The 15,551-nt window shown below is 43.5% G+C and overlaps 1 protein-coding gene across 3 annotated transcripts in view; it reads right to left on the bottom strand.

Annotated features, from left to right (window-relative positions):
• The window catches only part of Kcnj5 (potassium inwardly rectifying channel subfamily J member 5), a 26,831-nt gene extending 17,663 nt beyond the window's left edge, over nt 1-9,168 (bottom strand). Inside the window, exons 1-3 of one of the 3 annotated variants that reach the window (XM_048796069.1) lie at nt 8,856-9,168; nt 1,228-1,295; nt 322-601 (exon numbers count right to left, since the gene is read on the bottom strand). The gene's annotated coding sequence lies outside the window, so the exon portion shown is untranslated. The remainder of the gene's footprint in view (nt 1-321; nt 602-1,227; nt 1,296-8,855) is intronic. The other 2 variants (XM_048796070.1, XM_015499129.2) reach the window with 2 other exon arrangements.
• Between the last annotated feature and the right edge of the window lie 6,383 nt (nt 9,169-15,551).

Genomic DNA, 15,551 nt, shown 5'->3' with positions numbered 1-15,551 from the left:
TGGGGGCGTCAGGATGCGGGACTGAGATTACTGCCAGAGTCATGCAGCTCTGCCTCATTTTGATTCAGAGTCCTTTGACCAGGGTGGGTCTTTTAGAAGCACCTAACCTATCTGTGCTATGTTCCCCATGCCCTTTGCATTCTTTTTGCTTGTTTTAAATATGTGCTTAATTTATCTCCTGCAGTAGGTTGTACTGACTTCTTGCTTTTCTTTGCAAATTAGCTCTGGAAGTACGTGAGTGAGTGAGTGAGTGTGTGTGTGTGTGTGTGTGAGCACATACACACATGCACATGCAGGTGCTGCTCTTAACTAGTGCCTTACCTATGTTACCTGATCATCACAACGATGTTATTAGTATGATGTGTCCATCATACAGATAAGGAAACTGAGATTCAGAGCAGAGAAGGAACTTGCCCAAGGCCACATGGCTCTGAAGCAGCAGAGCCTGGCTTTGAACTGATCTTGGCCTGAGTCCAATTCTCCTACTTTGTGTCTGTCAGAATCCAGTCATCTTGATTCTGAATTACAATCTTGACTCTCCTGGCCTCAACCTATGCCATGGATCCATTTTACTCCCAATGTCCTCATCCTGATTCTTTTTCTATATGAGAAATGAAAATACCCATGAGGATCGTAACGGTAAAGAAACATCTTCCATTTTATCATGAAAATTCTATCCTACCAAATTCTAGTAGAATGTAACTTGACCCACTTAATCCAAATTGGCATGGGTTAAGAGCAGATATGAAGTATAAAATAATACCAGTATTATTATTCTTCAAAATTATCACTGTGGAATAATAATGGTAATTTGCATCTCTCTTGGAATCTTTCAGAACTCTTGAGTCAGCTCAAGACAATCCTACAATTTCAGTCCCATTTTGCAGATGGATAGTTTAGTTGCCCAAGGGCACACAAATGCCGGTTAATTTGCTTCCAGGATGGTGGCATTATAGATGCAGGAACACTTGTGAAGTGTTTTGAAATACAAGCACTGAAAGACTTAAGTGGGCCTAACAGGTGGTCCTGACTTCTAGCTGCACAGCAAACGAGTCACTTAATATCAAACGGGGAACCAGAGGTGAGCTTGGGGTTTTAGGCACCTGGGCAGCCCAGACAAGGAGGAGATAGTTTACTCAATTAGATTGCATCCTCGATGGATCCCCTACCACAAATCTAAGAAACCAATAAAACTTCCTGTATAGGCATCTGGGGAGGAACAAGTACCTGAATAGAAGGGCTGTGGACTACTCCTGTGGTTGCTCTGTCACTAAAGAAGCAGCAATACTGAGATTCTGTGAAAAAGATAACAAGGAGAGAGGGAAGGACTAAACGGTATTTCACTTAAGGGTTTTTCAAGGAAGACAGCGTTCTTGTCTGAAATGAAAGCAGGCAGGCTTGGCAAATTTTGCTTGTGGAGTTCAATTCTTTGAAGAAAATAGAGACAAAAAGATGGGATTTAAAAGATCCACTTGAGCATATCTAAGTGAGTCTTAATATATTCAGCAGTTTTTAAAAGGACAGATATTAAGCTTAATTTGAGGTATGCAATCTAGATTTGAAAGACTTAATCACATGTGAGTACCTTTCAAGTCATTAATTATTGAGAGTACACCTATGGAGCAGGAAGTAAGCTTGTGACAAAAGTTCCCAACCTGCTTGGCTCCCATTTCCTTAAGAGGAACATCTCATTGCCCTCCCTGGTGAGCTGCTATGGGCCACTCGGGGCTCCTTACATACACTTGCTTTGATACTCAGCCCTGACTTACCTGTACAATCTACATGTACTTTGCAGAGGATGGAGGGATAATTGTCAGTAAAAGGGCATGAAAATCAAATTAACTCATCTTACATTTCCCCTGCATTTGTATCTGTCTAGTATTTTTCCTTTTTAGGCCTACTCTCTCTTTGAAAGCAAGCAGCATAGTTATGATACAATTTCTTCATTGTAACCCTACACTGCATGCATTCTGCATTAAATAAGAAGGGGGATTAATAATTAAATCAAAATGAAAAACCACTTGTTTCCTTTCTACAACCCCAGGGACAGATTTCCTGGGCCGGTGCCAATTTATCAGCAATGATTAGGGAATATGACAGAAATGCAGAGAAGATAAGAGCAATAAAGCAAAATGATGTGAATATGAATATATTTATATACAAGTCAAAAACAAGGCCTGGGAAGAGAAGGTAGATGGACCAGTGAGTGAGAAAGAACCAAGGAAACAGGGCACAATAGGTAAAATCCCAGTGATCACAGCTGAGACCTGTCGGGGACATACCATACACCAGATTTTATTCTAAATGCTTTGTCAGTATTAATTCATTGAACCACTTCAGAGACCATGTGAGGCAGTTACTGTTTGCCCCATTTTACAGCTGAGGACACTGAAGCAGAGGAAGGGGAGTGGCTGCTTTGGAGTTGCATCCAGTTGTTGATCTGGATTTAAACCCAGGCTGACTGGCCTAAAGAAAGCAGGGAAAAGAGGATGCCCCCCAAAACCCAAGAAAGGGTATATCCTGGGAGAATGAATGAAAAAAAAAAAAAGCCAGTGAGACTAAAAACACAAAGTGAAGAGAACAGGGGAATTAGAGTATGGAGGTGAGGTAAAAAGAGGGCTAAAAAAGCAAAGGATCAAAAGGAAAGGTGAAGTGAGGGTGAATGGAGGTGTCAAATGAGAACCAGGGAGAAGGAAATAAAGAGCAGATAAGAGAGAGAACACGTGCACTGAAAATGCACTGTCGCTCACTTCCTATGTGCTGTCTCATTTGACCTTTTCCATGGGGTTTTTGAGGTCATTGTTGTTATCAGACCCACTTTTTGGAAAGTGAACTGAAGGTCTGAGAAACTCAATGGTGCTCAAGGTCACACAGTTTGCTCCTGGCAGAACAAAAAAGAACTGCTGACAACTACAAAATGACAAAGAAAGAAATCAAAAGATAGCTTTAAAAAAATGGATTGGAAGACTCAAAATGGTAAAGGTTTGATACAATTCCTAGCAAAATCCCACAATATTTTCTTTTAGACATAGATAAAATTACCTTAAGATTTATAGGGAAAGACAAAAGAATTAACATAGATAAAATAATTTTGGAAAAGAATAAAGTAGAAGGAATCAGTCTACCCAATTTTTAAGATTTAATATTGGCACCGGCAAAAGAACAGACATATAGATCAATTTGACAGAACAGAGAGCCCCAAAATAGACCTTCAACAAAACAGACAACAAAAGTGCAAAAGAAATTCAATGGAGGAAAGATAGCTTTTTCAACAAATAGCAAAGGAGTAATCTCACATCCATAGGGAAAAACAAAATAAGCCTTGACATGAGTTTCAGAAAGTATACAAAAATTAACCCCAAATGGATCATGGACTTCAATGGAAAAGAGAAAACTATAAAACTTTTGGAGAAAAACTGATAAAGTTCATCAGAATTGAAAACATTTGCTTTGAAAAAGACCCTGTTAAGAAGATAAAAAGCCAAATTATGGAGTAGGAGAAAATGTTTGCACACTATGTATCAGACAAAGGAATAATATCTAGAATACATAAAGAACTCTCAACATTCATATGAAACAACAACAAAAATCAATTCAGTTAGAAAATGGGCCTGACACATTTTGCTAAAGAGGCTATGTAGAAGGCAAACAAGCACACAAAAAGATGATCATCATCCTTAGCCATTAAAAGACGCAAATTAAAACCACAATGAGTTATCATTAAAAATAAAAATAAAATAAAATTAAATTAAATTAAAATTAAAAATAGCAATAACACCAAATGTTGGCAAGAATACAGAGAAACTGGATCACTTGTATATTGCTGGCAGGAATTCAAAACTGTATAGTCACTGTGGAAAAAACAGTTTGACAGCTAAAAAAACCCCCAAAACTCCTAAACATGTAACTACCATATGACCCAGCAATTGCACTTCTGGGCATTTATCCCAGAGAAATGAACACTTACGTTCACACAAAAACTAGTAGACAAATATTTATAGAAGCTTTATTGGTAACAGTCCCAATCTGTGAACAACTCAAATGACTTTCAATGGATAGATGGTTAAATAAACTGTGATACATTCATGCTATGGACTAACACACGCAGGCATGCACACACACACATACATACACTTTGTTGAATCTTCAGGGAATTATGTTGAGTGAAGAAAGCCAATTCCAAAAGGTTACATGCTATTTATATAACATTTGAGATAACAAAAATTATAGAAATGGAGAACAGATTAGTGATTGCCAGGGGTTGGGCAGGTGGGTGGCAAGTCGGTGTGGCAATAATAGGATAACAGAAATATTTTCATACTTGTGTGGATGAAAATGTTGTTCTATTATAAATTATTTATTACTTTGGACATTGTAGTAGTATAATTTTGCAAGTTGTTACCATTGAGAGCAACTGGGCAAAGAGTATGGTAGTTTTCTCTGTATCATTTCTTGAATCACATGCAAATCTACAATTATCTAAAAATAAAAATGTTTAATAAAAGAAAATTGGGAGGATGAATGCAGTAGGAAGAGGAACAGAGCCAAAGAAGTACTAAAGGGCAGGTATGGTCAAGAGGAGAAAGAGACAGAATAGAGAGAGAAAAGACGCAAACTGAGTGAGGGACAGAGGGCAAGGATCGGGGAGGAAATAAAATGTGACTCAGTTTGAGTGCTTATGGGAAGGAGTTGGGGACATCCACAGATTTGAGGCAGGGGCAGGCTTCCCAGGACCATCTGTGAGGCCCAGGCCCACGCCAGGCTCCCATTCTCAGACTCTGCTCTTGCAGCCTCACTCCCCACTACTCCATATCCAACCTGTTCCCTGCCTTTTCAAGCCACTTGTTGGATCATCTGTCTCCACTCCACCACCAGCAGACCTTTCCTGTTTCCCCCTGGCTCTGCCTCCTGTGGCCTTTTGTGCATCTCTCTAGTGGTACCTAGCACCCTACCATACAGGCTGTAATTTATTCCTGGGCAGGTCTGCCTTCCCCCAAAGGGGGTTTTGGGGTAGACACCGTGTACAAATGATCTAGTCTTCTATCTCAGTTTCCTGTACAAGGTCTAGCCTGTGTAGAAGTGCTGTACACATTTTAAAAGGGATATGGATGACATTTTGAGTCCATCTGATAAAGGACATTTTGCAAAGCAACCAAGGCTACCTAACTTGGACTGGGAAAGCCTTCAGACCTAGATATCCATTAGGGTTGCTGTGCTATAAGGCTGCCTTTGTTTGTAAGGGTCCCTGAGACCTAGACATCTGTGGATTCTCCTAGTCCTTGGGGGATAGCCAGCTTGCTGGAGTAGAGGCAGTGCCTCATGCCAGTGACTCTTCTGAGCTCCTTCCCACTAGGCTTAAGTACCGAGCACTGAGTGGCTCAAGCTTGCCTAAGGTTAAGGTGGGGGGAATAGGGGGCAGAACTTGAGAAAAAGACACAGGCAGCATCTGAAGTCCTCTTGACTCTTTTAGGGCCTCCCTGATTGAGATTGGGAGTCTGGAATGTGAGAGGCGGGGTGTGTGTGTGTGTGTGCCTCCAACAACCAAATCAAAGGAAGGAGAGTAGACTACAACCTTGAGCTGACCCCACTCCCACCCCACCCGGACCACCATCTTTCTTGTTTCCAGACTCTCTTGCCACCACGTGGGTTAGATCCCTGGTGACCAGGAAGTGCTGTTGCCACCTGCTGACAAGTCAAATTACCCCTGACCTTTAACCTCCAGCCTGCTCTAGTCTGGAATGACAATGGGATTTAACATTTAAGCCCCAGCCAGAATCTACAGGGTCCTGGTGTTAAAGGTTTGGCTCTGATATTTAACTTAACACAGCTCTTGGCAAGGGTTACTGCCATCCTGGGCTCTGTTGACTAGAATAGCTCCTTTATCTGAATTGAATGTCAAGGTAGGAGGAACTAGATATGCCTGGGGNTTTTCAAAAAGATTGTGAAGTGGCTTTCTCTGAAATTATTTTAAAACAGAGCAGACAGCTTCACTTTCACCTTCACAAAACTAAAGGATGGAGTGGCTGGCCAGCCACTCCATCCTTTAGTTTTGTGAAGGTGAAAGTGAAGCTGTCTGCTCTGTTTTAAAATAATTTCAGAGAAAGCCACTTCACAATCTTTTTGAAAAAATACATTCAGGTATTTTTAATGCCTCCCTTCCATTCTTTGTATTGGATTTCCCAATTCTTGTCTTTTTTAAAGATAGAAAAACCCCACATGGCCAAAAACTGCCTTAGAAGTCATCTGATGTTGGGTCCTCTCTTACAAACAATGCCAGTTTCCATTACTGGTCTGGTGTGCAGTGCAAACACAGCGAAAAGTGTAATTTAAAAACGGACCCTAGTCCCCTTGCATTCTCTCCATCATCCCTCCAACCCCAGCCTAAAAATTCAATCAGTATTGGCTCAGAAATTGCAAGCTTTCCCTAACATTCTCTCAATGGAAAGCATAACCCTGCCCAAGCGATCCCATTCCAAGGTCTTCAAAACTTAATTATCCCTGGCACATGCCAGGTGATCAAACAAATGGTTATTGAACTAATCTTAAAACAAAAAAACAAAATAGATGCAGTTTTCATGTATAGAAATGCCTAGTATACCCACTGGTGCCTTTGCCCACTGAAGGCATGGAGAATCCTGTCATTTAAGAGAAAATGGGAATTGGAGAATGGACACTCTGGTCATTTCCTCCCTAACCTGGGGTTAATTTCATCATAGATGACCAGAGCACCTTAACTGTTTCTCTAATTCCTAGACAAGAAGCCCAGTCAAGTGCTTGAGAAAGCCCCAAGTGGGATCTTGCTATGCTGCCTGCATCAGGGGCAATGAGAATACTGTGACAAAGACATACTGATGTGTTGTGCACTGCCTAGGATATGCTGGCAGGCTCAGGAAACCCACGTTGGGGGATCCCACAGAGATCTGACTTCATGCAGAGAAGGCAGCTAAGCTTTGAGACAGCCCTGGGCGGGGCGAACAGCATGCCCCATCTCCTGCTCACCCTTTGCCCCTGCCTCCTCCTCCAGCTACAGCACTGGATTTCTGTTTAATGCAGACATGCTCCTTAAGTAAGAAATGCTGCCTGTGAGTAATGCCAGCAGTTTCTTGCTGCTTTTGGAGAGTCTTGCCTGAGTGTTTGGTCTCCTTTCTAAGGGAGAGCTAGGTAGTAAGTCTGGGGAAGATTGCTGGGCGTTGCAGAGTGCGCAGCAAGTTCTCTTACAATGGTGGCTCTGCTGGTGTGCTTCCAAGAAGTATGGGCCCCGTATACCAGGACCCTCACTGAGTACACTATACTTCTAAGCAGAATGACATATCTTGGTTTAGCTCAATAGTCTACAATCCCAGTGAAGCTGACCAATCTTTGCTTACCAAAGCCTAAAGCATGGCTCTGCTCTCTGACTCACACATCATTCCCTCTGCTCTGTTCATCTGCCAGATTCTAGGAAGACGGTTGATGGGATTTACGTGGGATCTAAGCAAAAGGCATGGATCTGGGAGGGCAGGGACATCTTGCAGGGTTTTTGTATGATAATAAAAAGACCCCGAATTCTAAGCCAGTGGACAAGGAATTAGAAAATAATAGCGCTACCACTTAGTACTCAGCATGCTGCAATTCTGCTCATTTATAAAACAGGAGAACCAAGCTCTGCCTCACAGGGCTGGTGTAAACGTGTCCTAGTCAGCACCTTGGTTTCATAAATATCAGCTTCTTTTCACTACCTCTTTCTCACATGGGAAAGTGTTTTGTGAACCAGAAAGTCCTAGAATATATAGCTTACTTGTGATAAGACAGATACATTTTGGAGTTGGACCCAGGTGAGAATCTCTCTTTATAAGTTGTTTGCCTCAAGCAAGTTACACAGCCTCTCTTGGCTGCCATTTCTCACCTGTGGAGTGAGTACAACAATCTGCTTCATTAAGAGGATTAAAACAGAGTAAATTACTTGGCAAACAGGCATGTTCCCATTGATCATCTTTCGGTGTTTGAAAGAGCTTTTGGAATACATGCTGGACTGGCTCCCCACTTTGCCCATTTTGGGGTAGCCCCTGGAACTTTGGGGAGGAAACTAAATTGGAGGAGTCAGCATTGACCTAAGTCTTCTCAGAAGCTCAGGGACAGGAGAAGCTGTTTGTGGAAAGGATAAACAGAACCACAGGTCACTGGAGCAGCTCTGCAGGGATATACAACAGTTTGAGGAGAAAGAGAATAAAGACAGTGTGGCTTTTTCCTATTCCTCATTCTCTGCCCTTGGTTCCTTGACCCCCAGGTCAGTCTTTCAGAACAGTTTGAAAGATGTCTAAAAAGAAAGAGGGAAGCAAGCAGGATGTGACCTAGTGACCTGGGCAGAGGACAGGGCAGAAATAATAAGGCCACATTCCCAATATGCCAAGACTTAAAAGGGAAAGCAAGACTAAGCTGAGGATCTAAGGCTGAGGTAGCTGCTATTCCCACCCTGGCCCTCTCTGCCCCCACCTAAAGGTAGAATCATTACCAAGGGCAGTTGCCCTACCCTACCCCAGTGCCCTAGCCTCTTAAAACAATGAAAGGAGATTCCAGGCACCTCAGGTACCCAGTCTCCTACTGGGGAGGAAGATGGTTACAGCACTCTGGATGCTGGGCTCCCCAGGCCCAGGGTGACCCACTGCCTAGTGCTGGGACATCTCTCAAATTTCCTGTCTGAACTTTGGACCAGCCCTGATCTTTTCCTTATTCCTCTGCCCCTTCTCCCTGCATCTGGCAGTTTCTCTGTAACAGCTTGCTCCCATGGGGTGATGGGCACCCCCAGAGTGTCGCTTCTGCCTTTCAGAACCAGTGAACCCAGGTGAGAAATGGAGGAGGAAAAGAAGACAACTTACTTGTTGAGATCGGAGCTTCCAAGTCCCACTGATGCTAACTTCTGGGATGTCCCTTAAGGCTGCGCAGGAGGCTTTCAGGGCTTTTGAAGCGACTCTCCAGCCCCAGCCATTACCCCACCGAGTGGCTGCAGCCTAGAGCCTCTCCCTTGTTGTGGGTCTTGTGGGCAGAAGCAGAGGCATCTAAATCATCCTCTCTGTGTGCCTTCACTCGCCAGCCTCTTCAGTCACTCCCTTCTAATAGCAAGAGAGCGCAGCCAGAGGCGCTCGGCTCTCTTCCTCTTTCCCTGCCTCCCTCCCCTCTCTCCTCCCTCCTGTCTCTCAGGGTTCTCCTCCCTCTCCCCCCAGCACAAATGAATCTCCGGATAATAACGAGATTTAAAGGGCCACGGGCAAAGGCCGCAGAGGGCGGGTAGGGTGGGGATGGGGCGGGTGCTGCTGGTGATCTCCGCACGCCATCAGTTTGGAAGGAGGAGGAAAGCAGAGAGAGAACTGGAGCCGGCAGGCAGGCCGCCTCTCTCTTCCCCGCTGTCCACTGTAGCTCCTGCCTGCGCTATCATCCTGCTACATCCCGGCAGGTGGAACTAGAGTGCTTTGGGTCGCCCAGGCAGGTGCAAGGATCAGTGACCCGGGTGCGCGGGTGTCTCAGTGCCCCATGCATGTGTGGAAACGCCCCCGTGGGTGAACGTCCACGTGTGCGCGCGTGTACATGTGTGAGCACCTGCGCGCGCGCGCGCGTGGGTGCACGTGCGTGAGCATCTGTGTTCATGTGGTTTAGTGGGTGCGGTAGAGCAGACAGAAAGAAATTCAGGGCTGAAAAACCTTGGCTCAGAGCCTTGAAGGGGCAACTCAGTCGCTACGGTGCGTCGAGGGGGCGGTTGGCAGTATTTTGGTGCCTTTCCTGAGATGGAACGCCACAGGTGGGGACTTTCCTTTGGCAAGTCGGGAACTAATGTCTGGGCTCCACATTCACACGCAGGTAGTTGTTGTTTCTGTGGCTGGGGTCAGGGTCTTGGGACTTGATCCACTGGCTGAGGGTGAAGGTCCAGAGACAGGGAACAGGTATGTGGTCTCCTCCCCACCCACCCTGCAGCACAAATGTCTTGTGACTGGTGGGTAGAAATGTCAGGGAAAGGAGTTAGTGGAAGCAATATGTGTTCCTAGGCACTGGCAAGGCCTCCTCACCACCTCCCTGCCCTCCCTTTTGGATTCCTTCTGTCCTTGAGGAAAGATGATTGCATGAATCTATTTGATTCCTGTGAGATGCAGGAAAAGCAGGTGCAGACATTACCCTGCAAAGGGAGGACTGCTGTCTGTGTTCTGGTCCCTTCAAGGTAGCCTTTCTTACCTCTGCTCCTTGTCTTGGTTGTTACCCAGTCTTTTTGAGTTTAATAACCCCCTTCTAGGACCTGTGTATGTTTCCCCCCCCTCAGTGACAGACACATCTAGCTCCAATGTACTGTATCTCCAGCACCTAGGCCCAGTGGGTGGATATTTATCATGTGAATGAAGACTACCAGGAAACTGGTTTATTCAATTGCAATGAGAAAAATGCTTGTCACTGGGATTAGAGTGCACTGACTCTATCCTTGCTATGGAGACTAGCATCCACAGCCCACCGCCCTGTCCCTATCCAGGGAACAGTGCTCAGAGTAGTCCCCTGGACATACTCCTTTTCTGTCTGTAGAGAGCCTGATCATTCAGTGTGGCTGCAATAGGCTCTGACTAAACCAGGAAATCTCTGTCTTGGTGCTCATTCATTGCATGCTGGTAGATCTTATGGTTTAACAGAAAGTATTTAATTTTTTCATTTCCTAGTTCTTGGCAAAGGCTTTAACTATGTAGCTCTGCGGTCTGGATAACACACTCAAAGCATTAACTGAGTCTGGAAGGGGTGCTCTGTTCTGGAGCAGCAATGGCCTTTGGATTGAGTATAAAGACCATGATGTTCCTTCTGCCCTATGGGAGAGCTTGACTCACTTTACAGTGAAGCACAGGATGGTCTGGGAAATACTGCTTTGCGAATAGTCTCTCTGTGATTGGACCTTGGACTGAGAAAAAAAAAATCAGTATCCAGTTCTCAGCCCAAACCTGAAAGATGAGAAGTAAGAGTATTGTAGTGACTGGTTGTTGCAAACTTAGGGTAGCCTGGTCTTTTCCATCCCATGTTTTCAAAGAGTACAAATGACATTTGACAGTAGGTGACACAATTTCAGAACAACTCAGGGAGCTTTGGAAGGTGCTAAGTGTATTTTCATTGGCTGAAAATTGATGAGGAGATGCTATAAAGCAACAGAGAATTTATGTGTCTTATCACTGTTAATTAGAGTGCAAACCCATCTCCTCTGTCCCCTTTTATCTGCTTCTCTTACCTTCTTTCATGGAGTAGGAGATGAATTCACAATTAAAGTTTTCTCTTTAGAACATGACACTTACGGGAAATTATTTTTTCTCCTATTTATAGAAATTCCATTTGCATTTATGAGGTTGGTAATGTCTCATAAATATTTCCTGCCAGATAAAATATTAATTAAAAGAATTTGTTCAGTTATACTCTGAAATTCTAACTAAATCTCTTCTAAGACAAACATTTTAAGTTCATTCTTCTCATTGTCAGGAGAATTTCTCATACATTACTTGTGTATGTTATTAAACTTATCTAAAAACAGATATCCATCAATTTGTGAAATATACATTCTCAATATTTAACAAATCATCATGTGACTAGGACCCAGTAATAAAACATTGCAAAACCATTGAATTCTCTGTGAATTACCTCTTTAGAAAGAAGTGACAGTCTGAACTTGATGTTTCTGTTTGCTAAGGTTTCTTTATACTAAAACTGCACACACACATGTGCGTGCACGCACACACACACACACACACACACCCCTATTCAATCAGTGAACATTGACTACATACATAGTAGCCCCCCCTTACTTACTGTTGCACTTTTCTGTTTCGTTTACCTGTAGTTAGCTGTGGTCTGAAAATATCAAATGGAAATTTCAGAAATAGGCAATTCTTAAGTTTTATATTGTGTCATTCTGAGTACATGATGAAATTTTGCCCCATCCCAGCACATGAATCATCCCTCTGTCCAGTGTATCCACACTACATATGCTATCTACCCATTACTGACTTAGTAGCTATTTAGGTTATCAAATTGATTATAGTTTCTCATTGCTCATGTTCTGGTAATCCATATTTTATTTCTGTTTGGTCAGTTTTTTCACTGCTGTGACTAAAATATCCAACCAGAACAATTATAGAGGAGGAAAAGTTTATTTGGGGCCTCACAGTTTCCGTGGTCTCTGTTCATAGACAGTGGCTTCATTCTTCAGGACTCCAGGTGAGGCAGGAACAACATGACAGAAGAGTGTGGCAGAGGGAGCAGCTCACATGATGATCAGAAGCAGAGAGAGACTCTACTCTCCAGATACAAAATATATACTACATAACTACACCCCTAATGAACCACTTCCTCCAGCCACACCCCACCCGCCTCCACTTACCACCCAGTTAATCCCATCAGGGATTAATTCACTGATTAGGTTAAGGCTGTAACCCAGTCATTTTTCCTTCAAACCTTTTTTCATGTCTCACACATGAGTTTTAGGGGACACCACATCTAAACCATAACAATTTTGTAATAGTTTCAAAGCATAAGAGTCATGGCAGCTATTCAGAAATACTTAAAGGAAACTACAAAGTGCTTCTTTTAGCTGAGAAGATGAAAGTTCACAATTTAATAAAGAAAGAAACATACCATATCATGGTGGCTATGGTCTACAGAAAAAAGGAAACTTCTATCTATTAAATTGTGAACAAGGAATAAGAAATCTGTGCTAGTTTTGCTGTCACAACTGAAAGTACAAAAGTTATTGCCCCATTTTGTGGGGAATGCTTGGTTAAGATGCAAAAGGCATTACATTTGTGTATGTATGTGTAGGAAAAAACATAGCGTATGTGAGGTTTGATACTCTCCTGATGTTAGACATTCACTGAGAGTTTTGGAACTTCTCCCCCACAGGCAAGGGAAGACAACTGTACATATTTTATATTTGCTTACTTTTTGGGTTGATTAAGGCCTGCTATGTTCGAGACACTTCCACAGTTGCAGTAAGAGAAACTAAAAAGCATAATGGTGGACTTTGATCAAAAATGCCTCTCATCTAATAGGGAAGGTCAGCATATATGCAGGAAAAGTAGCAGATACATTAACAGTATGGGATTTTAATTCCTGGGTGATAATCGGGTGATGATGTTGAATCCACAGGAATGCTAACAAGTTTGGAGAGAAGAAGAGCCCAGGGTGGCCTCTGGCTATCAGGCTACAGGAGAGAACTGAACTGGAAGGGCAGCCAGGATTTGCATATAAAGACAGCAGCAAGGGTATGAACCAGGGTTGGGCTAGACAAGGCTCCCCATGTTGGAGGACCAGAAGTAAGAGAGCGATTGTGTCTGGGGTTCTAGGGAAGATAGAGTGATTGATGACAGTGGCTATAATTAGTTGAGTGCCTACTATGCGTAGGCTACTGGAAGTGCCTACGATCTCTGCTAGGTGCTTCACAGGAGTAATTGCTTATAATTTTCTTAACAAGTTCTTGAGGAAACAGGCTCAGACAAGTGAAATAGCCTTTCATTGGCAGTTATTAATAGCGAATTTCAGAGCTTTTATCAGATCTCAATTTTATTAGATTCTAAAATCCTCTTTCAGATTGTTAGAGGCTGCATTGTGTTCCTCCCAAATTCATGTGTTGAAATCCTAATCCCCAGTGCCTCAGCATATGACTGTATTTGGAGATGGCCTCTAAAGAGTTAATTAAATTGAAACCATTAGGGTAAACCCTCATTCAATTAGATCCATGACCTTATAAGAAGAGGACATTTGGATACAAGGAGACATCAGGGACACTCAGGCATAAAAGAAAGGTTATGTGATGGTCCTGAGCAAGCCAAGGAGAGAGGCCTCAGGAGAGCCCAGACCTATCAACACTTTGATCCTGGACTTGCAGCCTCAAAACAGTGAGAAATAAATTTCTGTCATTTAAGCACCTAGTCTGTGATACAGTATTTAGTTATGGAAGTCCTAGCAAACTGATAGTCTATCTCTCAAAAGGGGCTTGTATCCCAAGCTACGGAATTTTAACTTTGTTCTGCAGATGGGAAGTACTTATTGTAGATTTGGTGAGACTTCCGTGGGAGTGGTTTGTATATTTTTTATTCATCTACCCATTCTATGATTAATTACAGAGTGGCTGTTTTGTGACCTCCATGACTGCAGGGACCGTATTTGTCTCATTCACCTCTGAGCACCACTTGCTCCCAGTGCCAAGCACAGCATCTGGTGTATAGTAGATGATTAATACATATTGTTGAATGGAAGAAAGAATGTGGGCTACATACCAGGGATGGAAAAAATGATAAGGCAATACAGAGTTTGTTTCCTAGGACTTCACAGTCTGGTGAAGATGGTAGTCGGTGTACAACTCGTTCCACAAAGGAATATGCCTATGTGGGGTGGATATTATCAAGCAGTGCCCTGCTACAGAGCTTTACAAAGAAAGAGATTGTCTATAACTGTTCTATATTATATGGCACTGTGACTGTCAAACATGTGAAATGTGGCTACTGTGATGAAGAAATGGAATTTAAATTTTAATTTCAAAAGGTGCCATGGCTGGTGGCAATCATATAGCACATCCAGGATCGGAGGCAGGAAGAATGTTGGTTGACTGGGTGCTGGTGTTGGTCTGAGGTGACAGGGGTGTAAGAAGAGCACTGGAAGAAAGAACCTCATGAGGTACATTGTCCTACACAGTCTGGCAGCAACAACACCACCCCCTGGGAGTGTGTAAGAAATGCAGTCTCCCAGGCTCCACCCTCTCTGCCTGTTCAAAGAAAATCTTCATTTTAATAAGATTCTCAAGGGACACGTATGCACACTGGGGCTTGGGTGAGTGCAGTGTAAAAGGCACAGCTGAGAAAAAATCAATAGAACCAAGTGTCTGATAGCGTCCAGGGATCAAAAGAGCAGAGGAATAAAACTGGACAACTTGGATCTGCACTGGGCTAAGCTCCCCTGAATCTTCAGGGATCCAGAGCTCTCCTTCCTTTGGGGATAGCGTGTCTCTTCGGCTTTCCTCCATTAGAGCTCTGACCACATGTGATAGGATTTCTATGGCATGTCTCTTACCAGCCACCTACAAATTCCTTGAGGGTGAGGATCTGGGCTTTTAAAGTCCCTGAACTCCCAGTGTGCTGAGAGCCACGGCTGAGTCTGTATGGCCCCTGGCATTTTGCCAACAGTATTGATTGACAGGCGAGGCATTACTATCCGCCTATGCCGCAACTTTTGAGTTCTCGCACTATTTTGGAGTTCTCTTGGGGATTTCCAGGGATTCCCCGAGAGTTCCCATTGGTTGGGGAAGTGCAGGAGGAGGGATTTCCGGAAGAAATATTTCCGGCTGGGGGTTCCTGGACAAGCCTCCTGACGTTCGGGAGGATTCCCCGGGAGCTGTGTGAAGTGTTTTCCTGCAGTTTAAAAATAAAGTTTGTTCCTGCTTCAGTGGCTCGTGATTTGTGCCCAGCCAGACTGCGGCATTTGGCAGCCCGTGCGGAGAACGTCTGAAGCTTCGGGGTAAGTGAAATTGCTTGCCCCTAAGGGAAGGCGAGAGAATGGGTGACCATTTTAAA

Source organism: Marmota marmota, unplaced genomic scaffold, assembly GCF_001458135.2.
Source record: "Marmota marmota marmota unplaced genomic scaffold, marMar, whole genome shotgun sequence".
Lineage (NCBI taxonomy): Eukaryota > Metazoa > Chordata > Mammalia > Rodentia > Sciuridae > Marmota > Marmota marmota.
Note: the sequence above shows the minus strand (reverse complement) of the source record. Positions and strands in the feature narration are given on the sequence as shown.